The sequence below is a fragment of the Coenobita brevimanus genome, chromosome 93 (assembly GCF_032717465.1).
Source record: "Coenobita brevimanus isolate Jiangsu-jjx chromosome 93, ASM3271746v2, whole genome shotgun sequence".
In the NCBI taxonomy this organism is placed as follows: domain Eukaryota; kingdom Metazoa; phylum Arthropoda; class Malacostraca; order Decapoda; family Coenobitidae; genus Coenobita; species Coenobita brevimanus.
The window spans coordinates 20,425,673-20,452,441 of record NC_137046.1 but is presented as its reverse complement, the minus strand read 5'-3'; the positions used below and the strand labels follow the sequence as shown (position 1 = coordinate 20,452,441).

Sequence of the window (26,769 nt, the reverse complement as noted above, 5' to 3'; positions counted from 1 at the left end):
AGATACGTAAAATCCATCCTAGACAATTTACCAACCAACAAAGTTCCAGGCCCAGATGGAATTTCTCCAGTTGTTTTAAAAAAAGTGCTCCCCAGAACTTGCTCCTGTTCAGGCTATATTATTCAGACTATGCATATGTACTTCTTCATTCCCTAATTCATGGAAAGAAGCCAATATCCACCCAATTCCAAAGGAAGGAAGTTCCTCTAACAATCCAACAACTTAATTCGTGTTAAATAATATGGTTTTAGCCACAAAAGATCCAGCATTGATATACTGAGTATCCTGACTCATACTATCAATCAATCAATCTCCAGCATGGAGAAACTCATGCAGTAGCCCTCGATATTTCTAAAGCATTCGGCAGAGTGTGGCTCCGTTCCCTGTTATCCAGTCTCCCTTGGTATGAAGTAACGTCTTTTGTTCCTCTGCTTTCCTCATATATCAGCGACAGGAAAATAAGAGTAAAAGTAGATGATGTATATTCCAATTTCCACTTCATCAACGCCGGCGCGCCACAAGGATCAGTCTTGGTGCCAACCCTATTCCAAGTTCATAATAATGATCTCTTCTCTGTCACCCATAGCCCCATCATTCATATGCAGATGAACTTCTCAATTCATTCACATTCAAACAATGATTTACAAAGTTTAATATCTCTAACTCTCAACTCACTGCAGCCATATCCATAGATCAAGACTTATCTAAGATCACTGAATGGGACAAAATAACCTTGTCTCATTTAATGCTAGTAAAACCAAATATATACGATTTACTAATAGACAGATATTGCCAGATTCGTATATAACCTTCAATGCTATTAAAATTCCCATCTCCAAAAGTGTTAAAATTCTTGGTGTTTCGCTTAACAATGCCTCAGCTGGACCTGTCATGTCAGATCACTTGCTAAAGCCGCATCAAAGAAACTTGGATTATTGTACAGAGTCCGTAACTTCTTCACTGATGAGCAGTTAGCTATAATTTATAAGTCATGTGCGCTCTGAGCCAGAATATTGCTCACCCTTATGGAATGGATGAGGAGAGGTTGCAGTAAATCTAGACAAAATTCAGAACAAAGCTGTTGGAATTATTAATAATTCTGCCATTACAAGTAAACCACCTCCCCTACAAGTAAGAAGGAATGTTGCCATTTCCGTTATTTTACAGATACTTTAATGGCGAATGTTCAGACGAAGTTGCGGCCATTGTGCCAACTCTCCATGCCTTCCCTCGTGCTACACGGGCAACTGGTAGCGCTCATGACTGGAATGTCATACAGCCATATTGCAGAACTTCTGCATATCAAAAATAATTTATTCCCCGAACTGCATATCTCTGGAACTCTTTTCCCCGGAGTTGTTTCCCTTCATACTTCAACCGACAGCAATTCAAGTCCAACTGTTACAGATTTTTTATGAATGGATCACAAAAGTTACCTGATGTATTGATTTTTTCATTTGTTTGTTTTTCCTTCCTCCGTTCTGTTATTTAAATCTGTGTGTGTGTGTGTGTGTGTGTGTGTGTGTGTGTGTGTGTGTGTGTGTGTGTGTGTGTGTGTGTGTGTGCGCATGCTTTGTCAGTGTTTATGTTGCATTCTTTATTCCTTTCCTACTTCGTGTGTGTGTGTGTGTGTGTGTGTGTGTGTGTGTGTGTGTGTGTGTGTGTGTGTGCGCATGCTTTGTCAGTGTTTATGTTGCATTCTTTATTCATTTCCTACTTCCACTGCCACAGCCACAGCCCGTTACCCCGTATATTGCTTATGCAAAACGAAACCTCACCATTATTGCATGCAGCATACTGCAGTGTTTGAAAAATTATTGAATAAATGTTGTTACTAACAAGAACAACAGTCGAGTCCACCAGTGGGGTGTGAGGGCTGAAAATTTGACCTTGTCATGTGACCTTGGCCTTTGAGGGATTACTCTTAAATTTGAAATAACTGTTTTAGTTAAGTTCGCCAAGTGGCCACGGACTTTAACCTTTACCTGTGGCCTCGACCTCTGGCTGTTTTCAAAACTAAATCTCGTTTCCCGTTTTAACTTGAACCCGACCTCAAAGCTCGGTCTACACTGGGTAAAACCTGTTTATAAGTTGACCACATATGATCTTGACCATCTATCTATTGTTCCGGAAAAATAGATTCAATTGTTTAAACAACCTTGACTTATTTACTCTCTTTGATGCAAATCAGGTAAGAATTCTTTTTTTTTTTTTGTCATTTTGTTCACACATGGATCGAGATTTGACCTACTGACTGATTTATTCCCCAATACTAATCGGTGGGATCTAATGATGTCAATGGGTTTGAAACAGTGTTTCATAAACAATCATATTTTGAATTTTGACCTTGGCTGTGACCTTGGGGTTGGGTCAAGGTCATTCTTACTTGGTATCTATACATAGAATGTCAAGTTTTAAAAATGTACCAAGTTTGGTGGTTGTAGCTCAATTCTCTCTCTCTCTCTCTCTCTCTCTCTCTCTCTCTCTCTCTCTCTCTCTCTCTCTCTCTCTCTCTCTCTCTCTCAAATTCTGTTCACAATGGCCCCAAAATACTTTTCACTGACTCCCGAACGATCTCGGAAACTAGTGGCCCAAATGGGCCCATAGTCATTTCAAACCTGCTCCCCGACCGTGGTTATGTCCCACAAAAATTTCAAGTCCGTACCTTTAACGGTTTCTGAGAATCCACGTTTAGTCTATTTTCATCGGTTTTTGGCAGTATCTGGAAAACCAATCCTGGAAAATGGATGATGCTTGGTCATATGAAGCCGCCAGCTGGGGGACTCAGATGGTCAGCTTTAAAACTGAGAGAATACGAGCAATTTACTAGTAAGAAATAATAATAATAATAATAATAATAATAATCTATCTATCTATATACCTTGGCTGCTTCCCCCAAACAAAGGGGGGGGGGGTACCCGAGACAGGACGACACACTCCCACTTTGCTCACACACACACACACACACACACACACACACACACACACACACACACATTAAGTCGTATCTTAGTTGTATCTCAGCAGTAATAATAATATAATGATAATAAAAATAATAATAATAATAATAATAATAATAATAATAATAATAGATATAATAATTTTCATTCATTCATTGCCAGACGCCATGTATCCCAATCGGGGTGGCCAAGGGCTTAGAGTTAATTGTTTTACAGGGAGGGGCACTAATCCTCCACCAACCCCACTTGACACGTAGGGATGCCAACAGCATCTGGTGTTCCCAGGGGGTCACCCATCTAAGTACTAACCAGACCCAACGTTGCTTAACTTCGCTGATCGGACGGGAAGCGGTGTACTCAACGTGGTACAAGTTAAATCACCTTTTTAAGCACCCATCATCTACTCACTTCCTGTGCTACCTTCAGGAGACAGAGTCCTGAATGATGAACCTGATGGCTACTAATAGCCCAGAAAACTACTTCACTACCATGGGAAGCAGTCATATAACCAAAAGGTGCCTGGTGGTCTAGTGGGTTAAGGCACTCCAAATGAATGTGGACAAGGATGGTTTAATCGTTGGGAAGGTTGGGGTTTATTGCTTACTTAATGCCACTCAAGGCTTGACAATTGGCCACCCTTCATAAGTGTCTGGACTAAATATCCTAGCCCCAGGAACCGACGCTCCTTAAATGGATGGATACATAGACAGACAGATATGCTAATGAGACTGTATGAGTTCTCTTTCAGCATTTTTCTTGCTTCAGTTGCAATATTTGTTTTATTGGTAATCTATTGTAAGGATCGTACAAGTAGAGTTCAATGAATTGTATGTCACTGATGAAAGAATATGAAATAGCAGAATGATAGCTTTTTGGGAAGGAACAAAGAGAATTGGAAAGAAGAGGACTCTAATTAATCCAAAGTAATCAGTGAACATAATGTAAACTTTGAAACACGGGTCCAGTACATTAATCACCTGAGGGACAAGATTGTATGCCCAAAATTTGCATTGTGGGCTCATCCTCAGTTTCTTTCTGTGTTTGTGAGATGGCTTCGTCGTTCTGAGATATTCTGGGGCTGATTTGGAACGTATAAAATTTGGGAGATGGCCAGGAGAATGACTTTCACGTTGAGAATGATGGTGGCGAGAATTGGAAGAGAAGGTATTGGAGCTCTGTAATGCGGCTCATGAAGTCTGTGGAAGGACGTCCTTGGCTTGAGGAGCTTTGGACTGCTAGAAGGTAATCCAAAGACTGAAGGAGTGAATGGATGATTGCTGGACTCTGAAAGAAATGTTAATGGATAACCATTTGAAGAAAGAAACCTGTGCAATACACAGGAAAAATAATCCAATATATTAACATTATGACGGGAATCGAACCCGGGACTCTTCAGGCTCTCTGTGGGTGCAGAGGGACATTGGTTACAAGACTGTGACAATGTGAAATAACTTTTTCCTAGTTGTGGCGTAGTGGCTTGCCGCCTGGCTCTCACCTGAGAGTCAACGGGTTCGATTCCCGGCATAATGATAACATATTGGATGATTATTCTTGTCTAAGTACAGGTAACTCTCTTCATTCTGACCTGCTGTAAGCACTTGGGATAGATTAAAAGCATCTACTTGCCCGAGTGCCAGGGGGTTATCTCATCTTCTTCGGGCTCACAGTAGGGATGGAGGGACATTGGTTACAAGACTCTGACAATGTGACATAACTTTACCTGGTCGTGGCGTAGTGGATTGCTGCCTGATTCACACCTGAGAGTCCCAGGTTTGATTCCCGGCATAATGGTAATATACGAGTGTTTGAGGATAACCAATTGTTGAAAGGTGAATGACCATTGGCAATATCGTAACTGGTCTGAGATTTGGTATGGGTGTAGATTAATTTCCCTGCACTTGTCAGAAGGTGCGGCTTTATCACGAGACAGTCTTGTTCCTAATGGGTTTTGTCTGCACGACATTTGCTGACGTTCTGTTATAATCCTTGGATATGATGACAATTATTTAACTACTGAGCTCATGATGGAAGTTTTATTATTCCGGTCCTGGAGCGGGTTGTCAAGTTCTTAAATATTTATAACAAATTCATATGATAGTTTCACCATATTAGGCAAATGGTGTTGACAGACCGTACTGTATTGAAACTGCATCAGAGTCGCATGGTGGGAAGGAAGAAAGATTGATCAGTAACAAGATGTACAGGAACGGTAGCTGATTGTTATGAGGAGGGCTGATATATGATGGGAAAAAGGATTGTTACTGAAGAACAACAGAAAGCTTAGAGATCTCTTTGTCGAGGTTACTGACTTACAGAATGCACCATCCGGCAACAGATGGATAGAAAGGTAAAGGCCTGTGCATTTCACTTAGGGTATTTTGATATGTCACGCAATAAATGAGGATTGTGTTGATTGCACAGGATTAGAAATAGTGTTATCCATAAAATAGCAAAAACTCAAGAGTGCAGCAAAAAAGTTGTAAAATGATACAACATCCATAAAATGATAATTTGTGTCGATTGTGTGAATATGTCATCATATGTAAATAAGAAGGCAACAGTTGGCACGGTAGAATGAGAAGATGGTATGATATGATAATCGTACAGCAAATGTATGAGAAAACGAGCTACTGAAGTTCGAGGATAAAAACTTCTAGATGCCGTTTACAAAACATTGCATAAAAAGGAACTGATATACCTTTAACGTGTTTAGAAAAAATCGCTGGGTAGGCCTATAGTGTAACGTCCTGGATAGGACTGAGAAGTTCAAAAGTTCAAATAGGCTATGCAGTAAATGGATAAGTGCATCAATAGATTAATGTCTTCTTCAGTAACGTCTTACACAATATGTCATTGCATATTGTTGATCACCACATCCCCAGCCACACCCAGGGCAACCCTGTTTATCAAAATGATCAGGTCTTCTGAAATATTCAGTACTGTCTACTATAATCCTTCATTATACCATTTTGACAACACTCATCAGATTTGCAGCCCAGTATTTATGGTCACACACCGATCATACGAACGGAGATGAGGAAATCTTGGCTGATATTCTCTTGGATATTCAACAAATAAAATGGGTTGGCAATCCAGACACATTTATTCGGTTTACTGATTCTCCAGCCACCAAGCCGACAATATATTTATACCGATCACAGGCAGTTTATTCACCACATTAACGTTCCAGCTACTCACGGCAACATTCTAGTCACCCACACCAACATTCCCGTTACCCATACCTTTTCCAGCCAACCATATCAACATTCCAGCCGTCAGCAACAACATTTCATCCATCCACACCATTTCGCCCACCATACCAACATTTCACTCTCCTACCCCAACAATTCACCTACCCACATAAAAATTTCACCCAACCACATCAACATTTCACCCACACACCAAAATTCCAGCCACCTGCACCATTTCACCGACGCACACCAACATCTTGTGACGGATATCCAGTTGGTAATATTATTTACTAATATTTCATAGCTAATTATCATTGTTAATATTCCAACCAAGAAGGCCAACTCTCTGTTACACTGATGTAGGATTCATCCAGCCTTCCAATAATGTCGGTTTCACAGCTGAATCAGCGCCTTCCCAATTTCCGCCACCGTCATTGCTTTCTTCCCAGCCGATGTTAACTCCAATCCTACCTGTCTATACCGTGTATCATATTGTTAATACCCTCTCCCTCTCCGATGTTTCAGCCTCATTTCATTACTTTTTCTTTCGTTTCAGTTACGCTGTGTGTTCTTTCTGTCCATCCATTTGTCTGGTTCTTTTCTCTTTTGTTGCCTGGTTTCGTCTCTCATTTTCGTGTACCTTTTCCCATGATTCAAATCTTATATTTGTTTTACCATTTCCCTATTTTTCTTCCTTTGATTCCATTGTGGTAAGTTGGGGTATTGAACATCCTCTCACTCACTCAGTGATTATAAGCTGAGTGACGAGTTAAATGGTCTAATATATGTCTATCTATCTATCTATATACCTAGGTTGCTTCTCCCAAAGAATGGAGAGTAGCCAAGACAGGACGACACACTTCCAATTTACTCATCCACACACACACATTTATTAGTATCTTAGCCCCAAGCGGAGAAGGGACAGATCCTCACCGCACCACACTGCACGAGAGTCAACTGCTAAGTGCAATTAGGGACATCTGCAGCAGGGCCCGACAGAAGAACTGGTATATCCCTGCCACATCATATGGACCCATCCCCTTACCCGTACCTGACGTGATCAGCTGATCAGAACAAATGCAGGAGAATATCTGCTCAGGACCGCGTCACCATTTATTCATTCACAGTTTTTCTCCAATCATTCATATCACCCCCAACCACTCTTCCTTGGTCAACAGACATTCCTCTCGCATCTAACGCTCTCTTCACACTGCCCATCCATCACATTCCTCTCAGCCTTACACTTCTCATATCTGATCCAGTTATCTTTTTCACCAGTCGCTCTTCATCCATTCTCTCCAAATATCCAAGCCATCTCAAGATTCTCTGCTCAACTTGATCAACCATCTCCCACATAACTCCACTTCTCTTTCGCACTTCATCATTTCTCACTCGGTCCATATGCGTCACTCCACACATACTCAATATAATGTAAACAAGAAAAATGAGTGACAAGGTGAATAGTTTCCTTTAACCAGGGAAAATGGGTGACAAGATAAAATGATTTCTTGAAAGCATGGAAATGAGTAAGAAAATAAATGGCTTATCATAACCAAGGAAAGTGAGTGACTAGAGTTATGTTTTCTTGTAAGCAAGGAAAATGAGTGAAAAATTAAATGCTTTTTTTGTAATCAAGGAAAATGAGTGACAAGGTAAATGGTTCTAGTTCCCACGGAAACCATCTTCTACGTTGGGAGGGAACCATAATTAACCAGATATATCCTTGATGGTATAGTGGGTTACGGTGCTTCAATGGGATACAGTCCATAAGTGTTTACATTCGAGAGATGGTTGTAATTTTTGGACACAGTATGCTTCTTAGACATGAGCGACTAGACAGTCTGGTATTAAACGTCTGAAGTAGCCTAGCCCTTGACCCATACGCTGCTGATAGGACAATAAAATTCTCGATGACTGTAAACAAAATACATATTCTTTCCACCAGTCCATATATTTTATAACTGTTTCATTCTTTCTTGCGTGATTTCATTATACCCTTTTTACTAGAATATTTTCCTTTCCAGCTGTTCTGTCTTTGCGTCAGTAAGCTATTTCTCCCGTCAGTTATATTCTGTCCCCATCCTGCCCGCTTCACTGTCTAACCAGTTGTTGCTACTGGAGATCTTCTGGTAAACAATGAAAGGCAACATTCAGCCCTGCGAGCGGTTCTCACCTTGTCTCGTGGTTTTCTGTTTATGGGTGATTCAAGACGAAAGAGACAATCCATTAAAGAATATAGGCCACATACGAGGGTCATTAAGGAGAAAGCTATTCTAGCCTTAAATCTTCCTCTAGAATTCGACACAGCATCGATTATACTGCCAGGTCCCCAATGATCCTGCTGGGTGAACAGGGACAAAAGGGGGGAAACACACTGCCTAATAGTCTGTGTGGCTACAGACTCGAACTCGAGGCCTGTCCTTTGCGAACTGGATATGTTACCATCGCACAACCGTCTGCTTAAAGATAATTGTCCTGGAAATGCTTGGGATCAACCAGCCATCCAGATCACAATAGATAACAACGGATGAAGAGCACACAGTGATGAGACTTCTTCCAGCTGTTTTCTTTAGGATCTCTATCTAGTCGCTCACCCCCTTTCATTTTTCATCGCCTTTCAGTTCTGCTCATTTCTTTCACGACTCTCATTCAAGTTAACTGCACCCTCACTGCCATTTAATTAAGAACTCCACATTCTGTGGAGTTCTTATTGATACTGTCGATATATTCTTTTTTTTTGGGGGGGGGAGGGGAGGGGATGGGGAGATCTAGAAGGCTGGCATTCTAAGACCGTTCGAGATACAGACTTGAAATTTTCAGGAGTGATGTATCTTGGTTGCAGGCTTCTTTTGACTCAAATATTTTCTTCCCTGGCACTGGCGCCGCACTAGCGCCTTCTGTTTTTTTTTTTTTTTTTTTTTTTTTTTTTTGACCCAGCAAAAACTGCTGAATCGATTGCTTGCAAATGTTCCAGTATGTAGTAGTCAACATATACTAGTACACCTGAGTACTGATACTGAGATGCAACAAATAATATTTGAGACACTGAGGAAAATCAGAATGGCTGCCTGATGCCTGACACTGCTAACTCGGAAAGTATTTGGCCAGTTTGCATCAAACTCGGTGGAAATGTTGTGGGACATGAGTGAATAAGATCTGCCTAGTATTAATGACCTTGACCTTGATCTCAAGGTCACAGATAAAAATCCGTAAAAATTTTTGTCATCAAAAGTCCCTTAATTTTATTTTCATCTGGAATGTGGAGTTCTTTGAGTATTGCTTCAGTAATTTCAGAATTCTAGTTATTATTATTATTATTATTATTATTATTATTATTATTATTGTTATTATTATATAACTTTGGAAGAGGTAGCAAAATCTATAAAGGAGTTAAAGAATTTTAAGGCTCCAGGTGAGGATGGAATATTCCCTGAAATGCTTAAGGTGGAAAATGACGAGTTGATGAATGCGTTTTTGAAACTTTTTAATGTGGCTTGGGATAATGGTGGAATTCCAGAAGAGTGGAAAAATGGAGTGATTATAAAAATACCAAAAAGGAGATTTATGTGTGTGTGGCAATTGGTGGGGGATAACTTTGACACCTGTAGTTGCAAAAGTCTTTTCCAAAATCTTGTTGAACAGAATAGAGCCAGTAATTGATAAAATTTTAAGAGAAGAACAAGCGGGATTTAGAAAGGGTCGAGGTTGTAATGATCAGATTTTTATTGTAAGGCATCTAATGCAACAAGCTAATGAGATGAAAATGCCACTTAACATGTGTTTTGTGGATTTTGAAAAGGCGTTTGATAGTGTTTCACGTGGAGCTCTGTTGAAAATTATGAGATTCTATGGTATACCAGAAAAGTTTGTAAATATTATTAGAAGCCTGCATGAAGGTACTTTTTGTAAGGTAATGGTGGGTGGTTCTTTGAGTGATCCATTTCAAGTTAGGTCAGGAGTGATTCAAGGAGGAGTTCTTTCGCCATTGTTGTTTGTTTTGGTTATGGATTATGTTATGAAAAAGGTTGTAAGGAGAACAGGTGCAGGAATTAACTGGAAAGAAAATAAGAAGCTGATGGATTTGGACTATGCTGATGATATTGTACTGATTTGCGGAAGTATTTACGAGATGCAGAGGGTGCTCGATTGTCTGGTGGAGGAAGGAGAAAAAGTGGGATTGGTAATAAATTGTGGAAAGACTGAAATTATTAATATGAACGTGGAGAACCAAATCGATTGTGTAATTGGGAATAATGTGGTGAAGAATGTAGAAAACTTTAAATATCTGGGAACGATTGTATCATCTAATGGATCATTAAACAATGAAATTGAGGAGAGGATTAGACAGGCTTGGCGAGCTGTTGGAATGTTGAAATCTGTTTGGAATAGTAATATGCTTTCGGTACATACTAAAGTGAAAATTTACAAGTCCATGGTTAGACCCATTTTAATTTACGGGCATGAGTCATGGTACAGTACAATTGCAACAGATCAGAAAGTATTAGGATTTGAGAATAAAATACTGAGAAGGATTCTTGGGGTAAAGTGGCAAGACAGAGTTACAAATGAAAGAGTAAGGGATATTACGAGAGTGGAACCAGTTAATGAATATGTGAGACTGTCTCGCTGGAAGTGGCTGGGGCACATATACAGAAAAGAAGGCAGTTTAATACAGGATGTGCCAGAGTGGACTGCTAGAGGAAGAAGAGGTAGAGGTAGGCCGAGGGAAACCTGGTTGAGGACAATGAAAATAGAAGCAGGAGAGGAGTGTTGGTGGGACCTGAAGGAGATGGCAAGAGACAAATATTGGTGGAGAGAGTTCATTGAGGCCCTATGCATCCCGTTGGGTGCCACAGGAAATGATTGATTGATTGATTATTATTATTATTATTATTATTATTATTATTATTATTATTATTATCACCAGCACCATTGGTTAAACACTTGGTGCCTTCCGTACATATGAGTACATTCGTCAGGTTTATCATCTTCTTTACCGTAGATCTCCAGGCTTGACAACCTTGTCCCAAAGTCATGTTTCCAATTTTCTTGCCCACAGGAACAAAGAGGATGGATGCGATCACCAGTGAGCGGGATGGAAGTGGGCGGTGTACTCTTCCACGAGATCCTACTAAGATATTCGTGCCGTAAAAAGCAGCTGAGGCGTGGGAAGCCAGGCGAGTGTGAGGTATCAGGTACATATAATATTTATGTGTCTGGTGTGTTTGTCTGATGCAGTAAAATGTTGACTACTGCAGTGCGGTGGGAAAATATTTGGCGAAGATAGTAAATGGTAGATCAATGTGATCTAAACCACTTGGATTCGTAATCACTAAGGGATATCATAGGTTTCAAGAATGATGATGATGATGGATACACAAGGAGGAACGAAAGTGTAGGCAGCAGACGGCCGTGGCTGAATGTGGAATACCACACAATTAAACCGACTTAGTTAAAGAATTATATGTCAAGGCAAAAGATATTGTAGGTATCTGTCTCTGTGTTTCATATTAATCGTTTCTGAACTATTGGGCTAACAAAACTGGCGTGTAGATATTATAGTCCATCCTAATGAATACATGCATCATTAGACTGTGTTCCTCAGTTAACATCTACACACCCGCCATTTTTTCCCCTATAATACTGGCCTGGTTTCTCCCACATTTCTCACTGCATTGAAATAACTTTTTTGATGAAAATAGGCTGCTTGCTGCTAGACACCCAAACAGAGATCACGCAGGCAGGGATGGCCCGATGAGTTCGTGATTCGACGGACGGGGGGGATAACTTTCGTTGTGACCAACTCACCGCATATTTAATGAACTCGCCCCTAATTTGACCAACTTGCCCCTGATTTGACCAACTCGAACATATCTGACCAACAAATTAGATAGCACTTCTCCTAACAAAAAGCAGCCATAGGATTATATATATATATATATATATATATATATATATATATATATATATATATATATATATATATATATATATATATATATATATATATATATATATATATATATATATATATATATATATATATATATATATAGTCTCTCTCTCTCTCTCTCTCTCTCTCTCTCTCTCTCTATACATACATATACACACACTCTATAAATGCATCCTGATGATTTAACTGTGAATATTCATTGCACTTCACAATTTACCCTATTCCGTTTGTTGGGAAAGCAGCCTCTTTTTTTTTTTTTTTTTTTTTTTTACAAATGTGTGGACGTTTGACCAACTCTGGGCCAAGAATTGGAAGGTTCCTCTCCGTTCGGGCCATCCCTGTTTGTACTTGTACTTAAGCCATCTGAACTTGGGCCCGAGCCTGAATTATTGTTGACAAGAAAATAGATACCATGTAAATTTTTTAGTAGTCTGATTAAACTAATTCACCCAGTCATGACATGTGGAATTATTTATGACCAAACCAGTAGCAGGAGTGTATACAAATTTGCCTCTTGCTATCCTCCCCCCCCTTTGCCACCGTTCCATGGGTGAAGGGGATCCAAGTCAAGGCACCTTGATTAATATGGTACCGGTACTTGGTTTTGGCTTAGACTATTCTCCTGACAGGATGCTTGCTAGGGTATTTTGAATTTTGCCCTCTACATATATTGTTACATAGCCTATGATTTCATCATCCTTTGTATAATTCTAACGTACAGTATGCTGCATGTTTGATCACAATTCGCCTCGTGGCTTCCATAGTGCGTGTTCTACCTCACTCCCCCCCCTCCTCCCTTATAGTAGAGTAAGTCATTCTTTCTGTTGTTCAGAGCAGGAGTGTCAACTCTTTGTCCCCTATGGCTTCATTTGCACGTCCTACTTACAAGTTGTATCAAGCTCTGTCGGCCCCTATATAATGAGCTCAGTCTCTGCATTAATTGCCACTTAGATCTACTCCTCATTTTGTTCACATCTCTGTCCACCCCTGTACAGTTGTTATTATTGTGAGTGCTCAGGAAGTCTCCAACCATCTAGCAGCTGTGTAATTTGAGTATAAGTGTTATTACATTTTTTCTTGTGCTGTGTAGCATGGGGTGTTGGTTCGTGGGCCTGGTGAGGTTTTTGTGATTGATGTGAAGTTTTGCTGTCAGCCAGTAGTAATAATATTTTGAATCTGTAATAATATATCTTGCATTAACTGAGCATTATCCGGTTTTCTCATTTTATCAGGGCTGACTTAGGTAAATTTACTCTTGCTAATTTCGTGTTAATAGAGGCTATTGCAGTTAACCATATATATAACCTGTTTTTGCCATTACATTATCCTTATGAGTCATGAATCTTTAGTTGTTAGTTTGAGCATTAAACTTTAACTTGTAATTTTACCTAACTCTTTTGTTTTCAACCTGGAACTTTGCGGGACAGTTTTCTCTATTAAGTAACGTAAATTTGGCGACCTCTTATCACGATATTCAGGATATTATCATAAGGATATTGCTTGATATTTTGTGACTGTGATTTATTCATGATGTCTACTATTACTACTCTTGATGAAGCCAAAGATTTTTTGTCAAATGTGCAAACAGTGTGTGATGTAGAAAACAGAACAAAGAATGAGCTTAAGCTTGTTGCTCAACAATTGGGAATTGCTGTTCGCTCTCATCATTCTAAAGATCAAATTGTTGACATAATTAATAAAACCTTGTTTAATGTAACTCCTCCAGATGAGCAAACGCAGATTGAAATAGCTAAGTTACAGCTAGCCCTGCAGCAGGCTCGTATTCAGGAGGCACAGGTACAGGCTCAGGCACAAATTGAACTTGCTAGGATTCAGGCAGACCATGAGTATCGCATGAAACAAGGTGGAACTGGATCATCTAGCTCTGATGATTTTGATGTTTCTAAAAATGTTAAACTTGTCCCTCCTTTTAATGAATCTGTTTTAACAAAGTATTTTCAGTTGTTTGAGAGGGTAGCTACAGGTTTTAATTGGCCCAGAAAGTATTGGCCAGTACTCTTTCAAACTGTTCTCACCGGTAAAGCTCAAGTAACTTATGCATCTTTGCCTCAGGATCAATCTGATAATTATGATGTAGTTAAGAGCTTGATTCTTAAGGCCTATGAGCTTGTTCCTGAAGCCTATAGAGTAAAATTTAGGACAACTTATAAGCAAGATAAGTAATCCCATGTTGAGTATGCAAAAATAAAAAAAGATCTGTTAGAGCAGTGGTTAAATTCTAAGAATGTGGATTCTGATTTTGGTAAATTTAAGCAGATGATTTTGCTAGAGGACTTCAAAAGATGTATTAATAAAGATGTAAGCCTATATCTTGATGAGAAAAGAATAGATAATTTGTCTGATACTGCAGTTTTAGCTGATGAATATGTTCTCACTCACAAGAGATATTCTAAAGAAAAAAGGAAAGCTGAGAGTAAGTACGTTGCCTCTACTCAGAGTACAGGTAACAGGAAAGAGAATAAAGATGATGTTTCTCAGGAAGTAAATACCAGCTTCACCTCTAGATTTCAGAAAAGTAAATGTACTTATTGTAGTAAGCTTGGTCATACTACGGAGAAATGTTTCAGGAGACAGCGTGATGTGAACAAAAAGGAGTCTTTAAATATTCAGTCAATTGGTCTAGTGTCCACCCTTGAGAGTTCCCAGAATTCTTTAACAGAGTTAACTGAACCTGCTTTGAGGGGTAAATTAAATTCTCATAATGAAGCTCCTCTTTTGAGCAGTAACGTGGGTGACACTCTCAAGAGTTCATGTGCTAATTTCCTGTCTGATGGTTTTGTCAGTCCTCTGGACAGTAATGACAGGAAATCAGTTAAAATTATATCGTGATACAAGTGCTTGCCAATCCCTTATGCTGACTAGTGTTCCAGGCTCTAACGTTAATTCCTCTGATGAAACTGTAATCTTACAAGGTGTAGGGAATAATTACTTCTCTGTCCCTCTGTGCAGAGTGAATTTAGAGTCTAGTTTTGTTAATGGTTCCGTTATGGTTGGGTTGGTTGAGACACTCCCAATGTCAGGTGTAACTTTCTTACTTGGAAATGATATTGGTGGAAGTCAAGTGTGTCCAGCTCCTCAGTTGTCTAGTGAGCCAATGGCTGCGGCCCAGGATTGTGATGTCCCTGATGTGTTCTCTGCATGTGCTGTCACTAGGGCTAAGTCTAAAGTTACTGGTGACTTAGAGGATAATGATGATGATGATGTTATCCTAGCTGACACTTTTCTTGCTAATTTGGACCACTCACCAGATGAGGCAGTACCCCGTAGTGTTGATAATTTGTCTCATCAAGAGTTGGTTGAGTTGCAGGTTGCTGATCCTGAGTTGAAAGGTCTAGCTAACTCTGCTTGCAGTGAGGAAGAGTCAGCTGGTGCTTCTACTTGTTATTATGTAAAGTCAGGAGTACTTATGAGGAAGTGGAGACCCCCAACAGCATCAGCCAACTGTGAATGGGAGGTTGTACATCAAGTTGTTATCCCTCGTGTTTGTAGGCAGGATATCATTAGAGTGGCTCATGATTCCAGTTTGGCAGGACACCTTGGAGTGAGGAAGACAGTGGCACGCATTTTGAAACACTTCTACTGGCCAGGTGTCTTCAGAGATGTTTCCTGGTATTGTAAGTCTTGTCACACCTGTCAAGTTGTGGGGAAGTGCAATCAGACCGAAAAGGTTGCACCTCTAGTTCCCATTCCTCCTTTTGAGGCGCCATTCACCCGTGTGTTGGTGGATATTGTGGGCCCTCTTCCTAAGACTTCTTCAGGATTTTCTTATGTGTTGACCCTGATTGATATGGCTACTCGTTATCCTGAAGCCATTCCACTTAGAAATATCTCAGCAAAGAACGTGGTTAAGGAAATGCTAGGGTTCTTCATAAAGTTTGGTCTACCCAAGGAGGTACAGTCAGACCGGGGAAGTAATTTCATGTCAAACGTTTTCAATCATTCTCTGAAAGAGTTGGGCATCACCCAGATCACGTCTTCAGCTTACCATCCCTAGACCCAAGGAGCGTTGGAGAGATATCATCAAACACTCAAATCGATGCTCAAGAAATACTGTTTGGAACATCAGAAAGACTGGGATAAAGGTCTTCCATTCGTTGTATTTGCCGCAAGAGAATCTCCAAATGAATCACTGGGCTTCTCACCTTTTGAACTACTGTTTGGCCATGAAGTAAGAGGACCCCTTAAGTTACTCAAGGAATGCTGGCTGTCGGAGGAACATGACGTCAACCTGCTGGAGTATGTGATGAAGTTCAAAGAACGGCTGTCCACTGCTTTATAGCTGGCGAGAGAGAATTTAGGAGCTGCTCAGGAGAAGATGAAGACTTGGTATGATAAGAAGTCCAGGTTACGCCACTTTCAGCCAGGAGATCAGGTTTTGATTCTGCTACCAGTGCATGGGCAACCTCTTCAAGCCAAGTTTAGTGGTCCTTATTTCGTGGAGAAGAAACTCAGTGATGTCAACTATGTCATCGCCACACCAGATCGTAGAAAGAACAAGCAACTTTGTCACATCAACATGCTAAAGTTATATCACAGGCGGGACGAAAATAACCAAGTCTGCACTGTAGCTTTTCCACCCAAGTCTGCAAGTGAAGTTCTCCCATGCAGCATGAGCCTGAGTGATAGTTTGGGGAAGAATCCTGATATCATGAATGATCTCCAGACTAAGCTTTCTCATCTACCTCCCGAGGAAAGGCAGGAGTTTTCGGCATTACTGCAGGAGTACCCGCAAGTGTTCCGTGCCACTCCAGGAAGAACCACTGTGTTGATGCATGATGTCGATGTTGGAGACGCAAAGCCAATTAAATTGCCTCCTTACCATGTGAACCCAGTGAAAGTTCCTCTCATCGAGAAGGAGCTTGTCTACATGTTGGACCACAAGATGATTGAGCCCTGTCAGAGCGAGTGGAGTTCTCCTGTCACTCTAGTCCCTAAGCCAGGTGGGTCACAGCGGCTTTGCATTGACTACAGACGTGTTAATCAGATAACCAAAACAGACACTTACCCTCTCCCTCGCGTGGAAGATTGCATAGACAAGATCGGAAAGGCTTGGTACATAAGTAAGTTTGATTTGTTAAAGGGATACTGGCAAGTACCTATGACTGAACGTGCTAGGGAGATCTCATGTTTTGTAACACTAGGAAAGACTTTTGCATGTTTTGTAATGCCATATGGTATGAAGAATGCAACAGCCACTTTTCAGAAGCTCATGAATGTTGTAACAGAGGGTTTGGCAGGGTGTGTTGTTTATATTAATGATGTATTAATCTTCAGTGACAACTGGAAAGATTACCTATGCCATGTCAGTAAATTTCTTGAGCGTTTGGTTCAGGCTAATCTTGTAGCTAATTTATCAAAGTGTGAGTTTGATCAAGCTAAAGTTCAATACCTTGGGTACGTAATTGGTGATGGACATGTTGCACCACCAGGAGCTAAGGTTCAGGTTATAAGTGATCTTCCCAGACCTAAAAGTAGGAAAGAGCTACAAAGATTTTTGGGAATGGTAGGTTATTACAGGAGATTTGTTCTTAACTTTTCAATTCTTGTATCACCACTTACAGACCTACGGAAAAAGGGAGTTAAATTTGTCTGGACCGATATCTGTGAATCCTCTTTCAGTAAACTTAAAGCTATCCTATTAAGTCAGCCAGTGCTCGCTACTCCAAATTTTGCTAAGCCTTTTAAGATGGCTGTTGATGCAAGTGATACAGGAGCTGGGGCTGTTTTGCTGCAAGAGGATGATCAGGGTATTGAACACCCTGTATCTTATTACAGTAAGAAGTACACTCCACCTCAAAAGAACTACTCAACTATTGAGAAAGAGCTTTTGGCCTTGATTTTGGGTTTACAGCATTTTTCATTTTATTTGTGTTCTGGTTTTGACCCCATAGTCATTTATACCGATCATAACCCACTGAAATTCCTTAGTAAGTTTAAAGATAAAAATCAGAGATTGACAAGATGGAGTCTACTTCTTCAGAAGTATTCATTAGACATACAACATGTCAAGGGGAAAGAAAATGTTATTGCAGATTGCTTATCTAGACTTTAGACAGATTGTTTTAGAGTAATAAGAAATTTCCTTTGTAAATTTCTTTTTCTTTGTGGGGAGGTGTTACATAGCCTATGATTTCATCATCCTTTGTATAATTCTAACGTACAGTATGCTGCATGTTTGATCACGATTCGCCTCGTGGCTTCCATAGTGCGTGTTCTACCTCACTCCCCCCCTCCTCCCTTATAGTAGAGTAAGTTTTTCTTTCTGTTGTTCAGAGCAGGAGTGTCAACTTTTTGTCCCCTATGGCTTCATTTGCGAGTCCTTCTTACAAGTTGTATCAAACTCTGCCGGCCCCTATATAATGAGCTCAGTCTCTGCAGTAATTGCCACTTAGATCTACTCCTCATTTTGTTCACATCTCTGTCCTCCCCTGTACAGTTGTTATTATTGTGAGTGCTCAGGAAGTTTCCAACCATCTAGCAGCTGTGTAATTTGAGTATAAGTGTTATTACATTTTTTCTTGTGCTGTGTAGCATGGGGTGTTGGTTCGTGGGCCTGGTGAGGTTTTTGTGATTGATGTGAAGTTTTGCTGTCAGCCAGTAGTAATAATATTTTGTATCTGTAATAATATATCTTGCATTAACTGAGCATTATCCGGTTTTCTCATTTTATCAGGGCTGACTTAGATAAATTTACTCTTGCTAATTTCGTGTTAATAGAGGCTATTGCAGTTAACCATATATTTAACCTGTTTTTGCCATTACATTATCCTCATGAGTCCTGAATGTTTAGTTGTTAGTTTGAGCATTAAACTTTAACTTGTAATTTTACCTAACTCTTTTGTTTTGAACGTGGAACTTTGCGGGAGTTTTCTCTGTTCCGTAACAATATATACTGTATATTTATAGAAAAATTTATGTAAAAAATATTTTGTCCTCTCGGAGACCTCTTCTTTTATGAAAAAAATGTCTCTACTCTCCATTTTTTGCCAACTCAGTAATTTTTTGAACAACTGAGACACAAACATTGGGAGGTGACTCCCCCCGGTCTGGTCATCTTTGCACACAAGTCCATATCTACCATCTTAATCTTTTGGATTTGTTACAAAACGCTGTAGTTATAGTGATAGTAATGATAATGATGATAATGGTAGTTATGACGGAGGGAGCGGTGAAAGTGATAACAGCACCAGTGACAAATATGATACTGGCGTCGTTATGTTAGTGGAAGTGGCTGCTACTGACGGTCGTATTCTTTTACATACTTGTGATAACCGATACTTGCTGGGTGGTGATATGATGCAGAACGGAGATTCACACACACAAATTAATCGAGCTGTTATACAGTGATGTACAGCCACGTTCATAAGTAGGGATACACATCTGCTCATATTATCTGCTGTAGAGTCTACTGTTGGTGAGATGTGGAACCGTTTTACTTACTGCCTGGTTCACTGACCATCAATGCGCCAATAATTGAGGGAATTAGTTCCAGATCTTACCAGCAATCGATACGATAGTACACAAAACGAGTAGACGTGTATCGTTTCTCCTGAACGCGACTGCACACTAAACTGACCGATACTCATTTATAGCCAGGGTTCATTAATTATTTTGCTTTTCATCTCGATATCTTCACCACCCACTTGTTTTATATTATATCAGATATGTGTAAATTTTTTAGAATTTTCCTCTACATACTCAAACACTCCTGGTGTTTTTGCTAGAACACACACACACACACACACACACACAATAAGATTATAGGATGTCAGTTTTATATATATATATATATATATATATATATATATATATATATATATATATATATATAAAATGGAGCCTCTGTGGTACAGTGGTAAAGTGTGCGTTTTCGCACACTGGAGAGTGAGGGTTCGCGCCCTGCTAGGGTAATAAACTTTGGAAGCGTTCTTCCGGCCATGTACTGCTTTGGCGGACACCAGGGGTGCTGTGGTTGAACGAGTGTCGCATACTGTAAAGTATGTTTGCACCCAGTCGGCTTGCGCGGGCCGCTTACACTTGGTTCACAGACAACACACACATCCAAAGCCACTACAACACTACAATTACACCAACAAGCACTTCTCACACTACATACAATCTCTACTAGACAGCCTAAGCCACTTGGTAGAGATACATTGGCTGTATCGTCCCTACTTCGGTCGGGATAGGCCGGTCCTGCAGTGGATACTCAAACGGCTCATGATGATTTTGCTCAACATCTGCCTGTTTTGCTCTAGCAGGCAGATGTTGAGCAAAATCATCTTCATCGTCTTCACTTGCTGAACTTGTACTACAATACAATTCAATTTCACAGGAGTCAGTGCTTGAACTTGTTCCCGGTATTGTTTGTTTTCTACTCAGTCGTTTTACATTTCTTTTAGTTGTGGTAGCATCTAAGGATCCAATAACCATTTTTCTCCTTGTTCTATGGTCCACTAAAAGTTCTTGCTCCATTTGTTGTGCTCTTTTCTCCTTCTCACACTTGCATGTCTTGAAGTCCTTACATTTGCAAGCTGCAATATCAAATAATCTGTTCAAAGCATCTTTTTGAAAAGCTTGTACTTTCTCTTGGTAAGTCTTAATGTCCTTCCTTTCTTTTCCTGGCTTTTGTAATATTTTGTATTTGTTGTGATAGCTTTTCAACATCTGCCTAACTCGTTCATCAGACACAGTTGGAATTGAAGCTCGCTGCCATACAGACTTCACCTTTGAAATGACAGCAACACTTATCTCAGAAAATGTTGGCTCCTTTTTAGAAGTCTTCAGATTTTGCCGTACATACAAATAATATCTCATTACATCATGATATGTTGGGAGAGAGTTCATATTTAAATCATCTGGTGTCCCCCAAATGGGACACATACTTGCAAGTCTTGCTTCGTGGCAGGCCATCCTTTGAATCAAATCAGACCTTTTTGTAGGGAGCAGACAAGTAAATACAAGTAAACATACATAAAATAACAGACAAGTAAAGACTGACTGACAGTGAGAGAAGAGGAAACATGTAGTGACATGTCATTGACATGAAGCCTATCTGGGGAGGCAGAAGATATTAGACTACAGCACTCAGACTTGAAATACAGACATTTATGTTGCCCAATAGTATATTTTCAACTATTAGAAGAGTTTTTGGCTCTATTGTGATTTTTAGAAATATTATGAAAAAATGGCTATTTCAGGAAAATTTGTTTATAAACTGATGCTTTGGGGAGGCAGAAAATATTATTTAGTAAAGAGCAACTTTTTTCTGTATGTTTAGGAAGCAAACTAGAAAATATTTATAACTATTGCTATATGATTTATGCCCTGCTTAGTATAGTTAAAAAGTCCAAAATGTATCATATATTTTCTTGAATTTTGCAAAGTTTGTGCACCTTGGGGAGGCAGAAGATATTGTTGTAGAAACTTGATATTTCACAGTAATTTTTTTCTCATGGGTACACAACTTTTGAACACTATTGGATTTTGAATGTCTAAAAAAGTGTAAAAACGATCCACCCTACTGCCCATCTCCATTCCTGTTTTTTTGTGACTTCTATAATGTCTTTGACTTTAGTCTTTTCTCTCAGCCAAGCTGATCTTTTCCTGTCTCTTAAAGATATTCCAAACAATGACCTATCTATTGCTCTTTGAGAATAGATTAGTTGATTTTCCATCGATTTTGCCAGTTTCCAGGTCTCACAACCATAATTAATTGCTAGGATTATACATTTGTTATATACTTTTCATTTCGTATATATTATCAAACTACTTCTCATGATGTCTCTTGTTTACCGAGAGCTTTGCATCCACCCGTAATGCGTCTTTTTATATTGGTGTCATGGTCTTTCATTAGTTTTAATATGTGCCCCAACTAATTGTACTCTTTGAATTCTTCAGGAATTTCTTCGCTTATTCTGATGACGCTCTTTGGTGTATTAGGATGAAAGATTAGTTTTCTTCCGGTTTGATTAGCTCTATTTTCATACTTTCTCTGTTTAGGTAATTTAACATTTCTTGCAATGTCTTGTCTGTTTCTGAAATAACGACTATGTCATTTGCAAATCTTTAATGGTTTAGGGCGGCTTTCTCGACCTATGTTTACTCCTTTCTTCTCGCAGTCTAGCTTGCTGAAAGTACTTTCTAGACATGCTGCAAATAATTTTGGCAAAACTGTATTTCCCTGATGCACGCCCTTCTCAATCTAACTTTCCCTAGCCTTTGTGTAAGTTAACTGTAGCATTTCCCCTCTTATATATGTTTTCAACCAGTTTTACAATATTCTGATTTACTTCTTGCTCTCGCAATGAATTTATAATTGCTATGTGTTCCACTGAGTAGAAAGCCTTTTCGTAATCAACAAAACCATTATGCATTGTAGTTTTCTCTATTAGCTGATTCATTGTGTTAACATGATCAGTAGTCGAATACCCGTTTCAGAATCTTGCCTGGTCACGAGATTTGTTTTCTTCACAATTCGTTGTTATTCTTTTTATTGTAAAGCAAAAGACTATTGCATTATACCATGTTTTGGAAATTTTCTTATTCTTTATACACTGAGTAAATAAGTGGGCAAGCCTGTTTTGTACTTCTACTCCTGCACCCGAGAGTAAATGTACTCTTCCATCTTTTACTGGGGCTTTCCCTCGTTTATACAGTACCTTTAAATGTTTACTTCATCTGGTGTTACCTGTGTCAACTGAAAAATTAGCTATTTGTACTTTCATCTGACGTTGAAACAAGTAATACTGAATTACGTGCTACTAGTAGCCGAGTAGTAACTAACATGACAATAGATATAATGTATATTTTTAGAAATAACGTAAAAGGCCATTTCCACAGTCGCTGCTGTCTGTTATAATGTAAAGCCTTCAAGCCTGTTTCCGCACTGACTGTCACCCTTGGTGGCGATACTAACTAATGCAGGAAGCATTAACTTATGAGATATTAGAACGGGTAAAATTTACTCATTATTGAGCTCCATGAGTACCTAGCGAATATTATGATGTTGGGGGTTTCTGTTCACTATATGGAAACAAATAGACAGAGGACATAGCTCTTACTGGTCGCCATAGGTGCTTTTCTGGGTGCTAACAATGTCATATTTCCAAAATTTTAATGGTCACTTTTTTTTTTTTTTATACTTTGGTGATCGATCCCATGATCTCAAAAGGGGGACCCTTCTGACACTCTCATCTGAGAGGATCTAGAAATATGATTGTACTGTAATCTAGCGTTGTCCCAGGCAGTGGTATCTTCGCAACAGTGTACCATCCGACTTAAAATGACAAAACTTCTGCCGCAAATGTTATTATTTCTTTGGTTTGCCTGTAAAAGACACATTAAAAAGGGATGTGCCATGCACGGAGTCTTTAGAATTATGACTGGCTGATGGGAAGTTACAGTACATGAAGTAAAGAACACTCTGGGAGGAATAAAGAGGGGAAAGGCATCAGGTGATGATGGTATCACTGCTAATCTTGTTAAGTATGTAGATGACTTTGCATTATGTGAACAAGCAAAGCTATTTACAAACTAGTTAGAAGTCAGAGATGTTCTCAGATCTTGGAAAATGCGTCAGTTATTCATGAAAAGGGTGACATCAAAGACCCAAAGAAGTACTGTCTAATTAGTCTTCTACTTGTTGCATACAAAGTTTTCACAAGTCTTAATAAATCGAATTTGTCCTACCTTAAGTGCAATCCTGCCACGAGAACGGGCAGGATTTCGAAGTGATTACTCGACAACAGATCATTTTCAGTTTATTAATCAGGCGACTGAGAAACTTCGGAAAATAACAAACCTTTCTGCATGGCATTCGTGCATTATGAGAAAGTAGTTAACACAGTTGAAACGGGTGCACTGAGAGAGCCATTCGCTGACAAGGTGTAGAAGAAACTTATGATAAAGTACAAGATGATATTTATGAAGATATCCTAACCATTATAAAACTGCACAAGGACAACCAGAAAATACCCATTAAGAATGGTGTTAGACAAGGAGACACTCTTTTACCCAACTTATTCATTGCGTGCCAAGAACACGTTTTCATAAATTTCGATTGGGATGACAAAAGGAATGAACATAATGGTGAACGATTGAACATTTTTTCGATTTGCAGCCCATTTCAGTTAATCAAGGGAGAAGCCAAAATAAGAGATAAATGACCTGAACAGGGAGAGTCTGAAGGAAGGCTCGAAAATGAAGATGAAGACGAAGATCAAATTTAACGGACAGGTTTTCACCCGTCCAGTAAAAACAAGAGATGAACAAATAGAATACTGTATGTTGAGGAATACATATACCTTGGGCAGGAAGTTCAAGTAGACCCAGTCCATGACAATGAGATCAACTGAATAATATGAATGAGGTGGAAAGCTTTTGGCAGACTTATTAACTACTTAAACAATGAGCGATTGCCACACTGCCAAAAGAGAAGGTTATAGTATAATCAGTGTATCCTTCTTGTTCTAATTCAAGGATTATAGTCAACAAAATCCTTGAAACGCAAACTTAGGAGTGCTCAGAGAGGAATGGAAACGATTATGTTAACGAGCCACATGGTGAAATTTAAAAATGAGGCACAATGGATAAGAGAACTGTTGAAAGTACAGGATATATGAGTAAGCTGTACAATAAAAAAGGAGGAAACAAGGTTTTTTAAAGATTTAACAATACATGGTAGCTGTTGTTTGTTCCTACACGTTATTATGCTCATTATACAATATATATTCCCCACGAGTATATTTTGGTGAGACTGACTCGTCTTCCAAGCCACACTAGAGGAAACTCTCGCTTGCCAACTAATAAGGTGGCTAGCTTGAGGCTTCTAGTAGCCTGGCACCTTGTGATAAAGAAACTGCAAACCATATGTGATAAAAGAATAGATGCACAGATTTTTCAAGAACTTGATGTGCTAACTTTAGGCTGCAATTTTTGGCCTAATTTTGCTTTGTAAACAATATAATATATCGTTCCAACTCTCTACCGTTAAAAATCTACAAATACTAATGACCTTATGGGAGAAGTCTCCCTCATTATTCACCCAAAAGGAGGTAGAGTGTAATAATCGAGATGCGTGTGCTCCGAGTCAAGGCTTTGGACCCAAGCCCTGATGGAAATTCTGATTGAGTGCCTGTACTATGCCCCTTCATAAGGTTGCATAATATGGTCATGCTCTGTCGCTGTTAACAATGGCACATATAGACGTAACACACACAAACATAGGCATTATCACACGTCGTATTTATATTCATCACTCATCCTGCAAACAAGCCTTCCACATTCGTAATTCGCCAGTTAATTCTGGCTATCTCTCTTCCACCGGGAAAAGCTTTGTATTGCAATCTCTCATAGGCTGATCACGGTACAGATACATATACTTACTTTTTATATAACGCATTAGACTCTGGACATAGTATAATCTCGAAAACGAGGTCCAGTCCACTGGATTCATGACGTCACGCATATTCACACGCCACCTGCTCCGTGTTTCGTGTTATCGCAGTGACATATTGGGTAAAAATTACTTCCGCCTGAAAGACTGAGTCCAGACAGATAAAAAAAGTGTAATACATTCATGCAAGGGACCTGCGAGTGCTACGTGTGGCTGTTTTCTTAACCGCGAGGTGTCACGACATCAAAACCATACTTTTTCACCACAAGTGTCTTTAGTTAGATGGACGTTATCAACTTTTTTTTGTCAAAGGTCGAAAGGTTTACATGTCTTCAGTGATCTATGCACTGATGGACTGCTCTCCCTTGCCTTTGTTGTCTTCATTCTGCTTCCAGTTTTGTGTTTATATAATAATTTTCATTGCTGACTTTTCCCTATGTCAAAACATAACCGTTGCACACGACGAGGTACGATACACAATTCCAACGACAACACACACACACACACACACACACACACACACACACACACACTGACACGTACGTACGATATACAAGAAAAACATTAGTAGTATACTAGCCACAGTCGAGGGACGTGATTAGTAACAAGAGTGAGAGATTATTAAATGAAATAACACTATCACAAAGCTAGAGTTTTCAGAACAATTGAATTTGAGTTTAATTCTCAACTCTTGTAGGCCAAATTTCTTCAGGTCGTATAATCTAAGACTGAGAGATCTCATTCAGCAAAAAGTTCATTCCTGGGAATTTTTTTATTGGGACTGCATATGGAGACAGCAGCTCATTGATGGATGGTTGTGCAAAAGAAGCAAATAATCTTCCTTGCTGTAATGTGCCCACTGTGACGATTCTCTTAATACCTTTTTCCTTTCTATCACATATCATACAACAGACACAGACGGACAGACAGGGAGATACAAAACTAGTGCCTGTTGTATAATGTTGTAGCTGGAAACGCTTGATGAAGGTTTCTCACTGAATTGACTCGTATCTTAATTTGCCATTTCTTTCTGTAATTTATGCACACCTAGAAAAACTGTCAGGCCTAATTCATCTATCTTTGTCTCTGTCTGTCTGTCTGTCTGTCTGTTTGTCTGTCTCTGTCTGTCTGTCTGTCTGTCTGTCTGTCTCTCTCTCTCTCTCTCTCTCTCTCTCTCTCTCTCTCTCTCTATCTATCTATCTATCTATCTATCTATCTATCTATCTATCTCAGCAATAATGTCGAGGG

General features: G+C 39.4%; 1 pseudogene; it reads right to left on the bottom strand.

The window, feature by feature from the left end:
• Nucleotides 1-3,220: 3,220 nt before the first annotated feature.
• Nucleotides 3,221-3,337, bottom strand: LOC145412661 (5S ribosomal RNA; annotated as a pseudogene).
• Nucleotides 3,338-26,769: the final 23,432 nt, after the last annotated feature.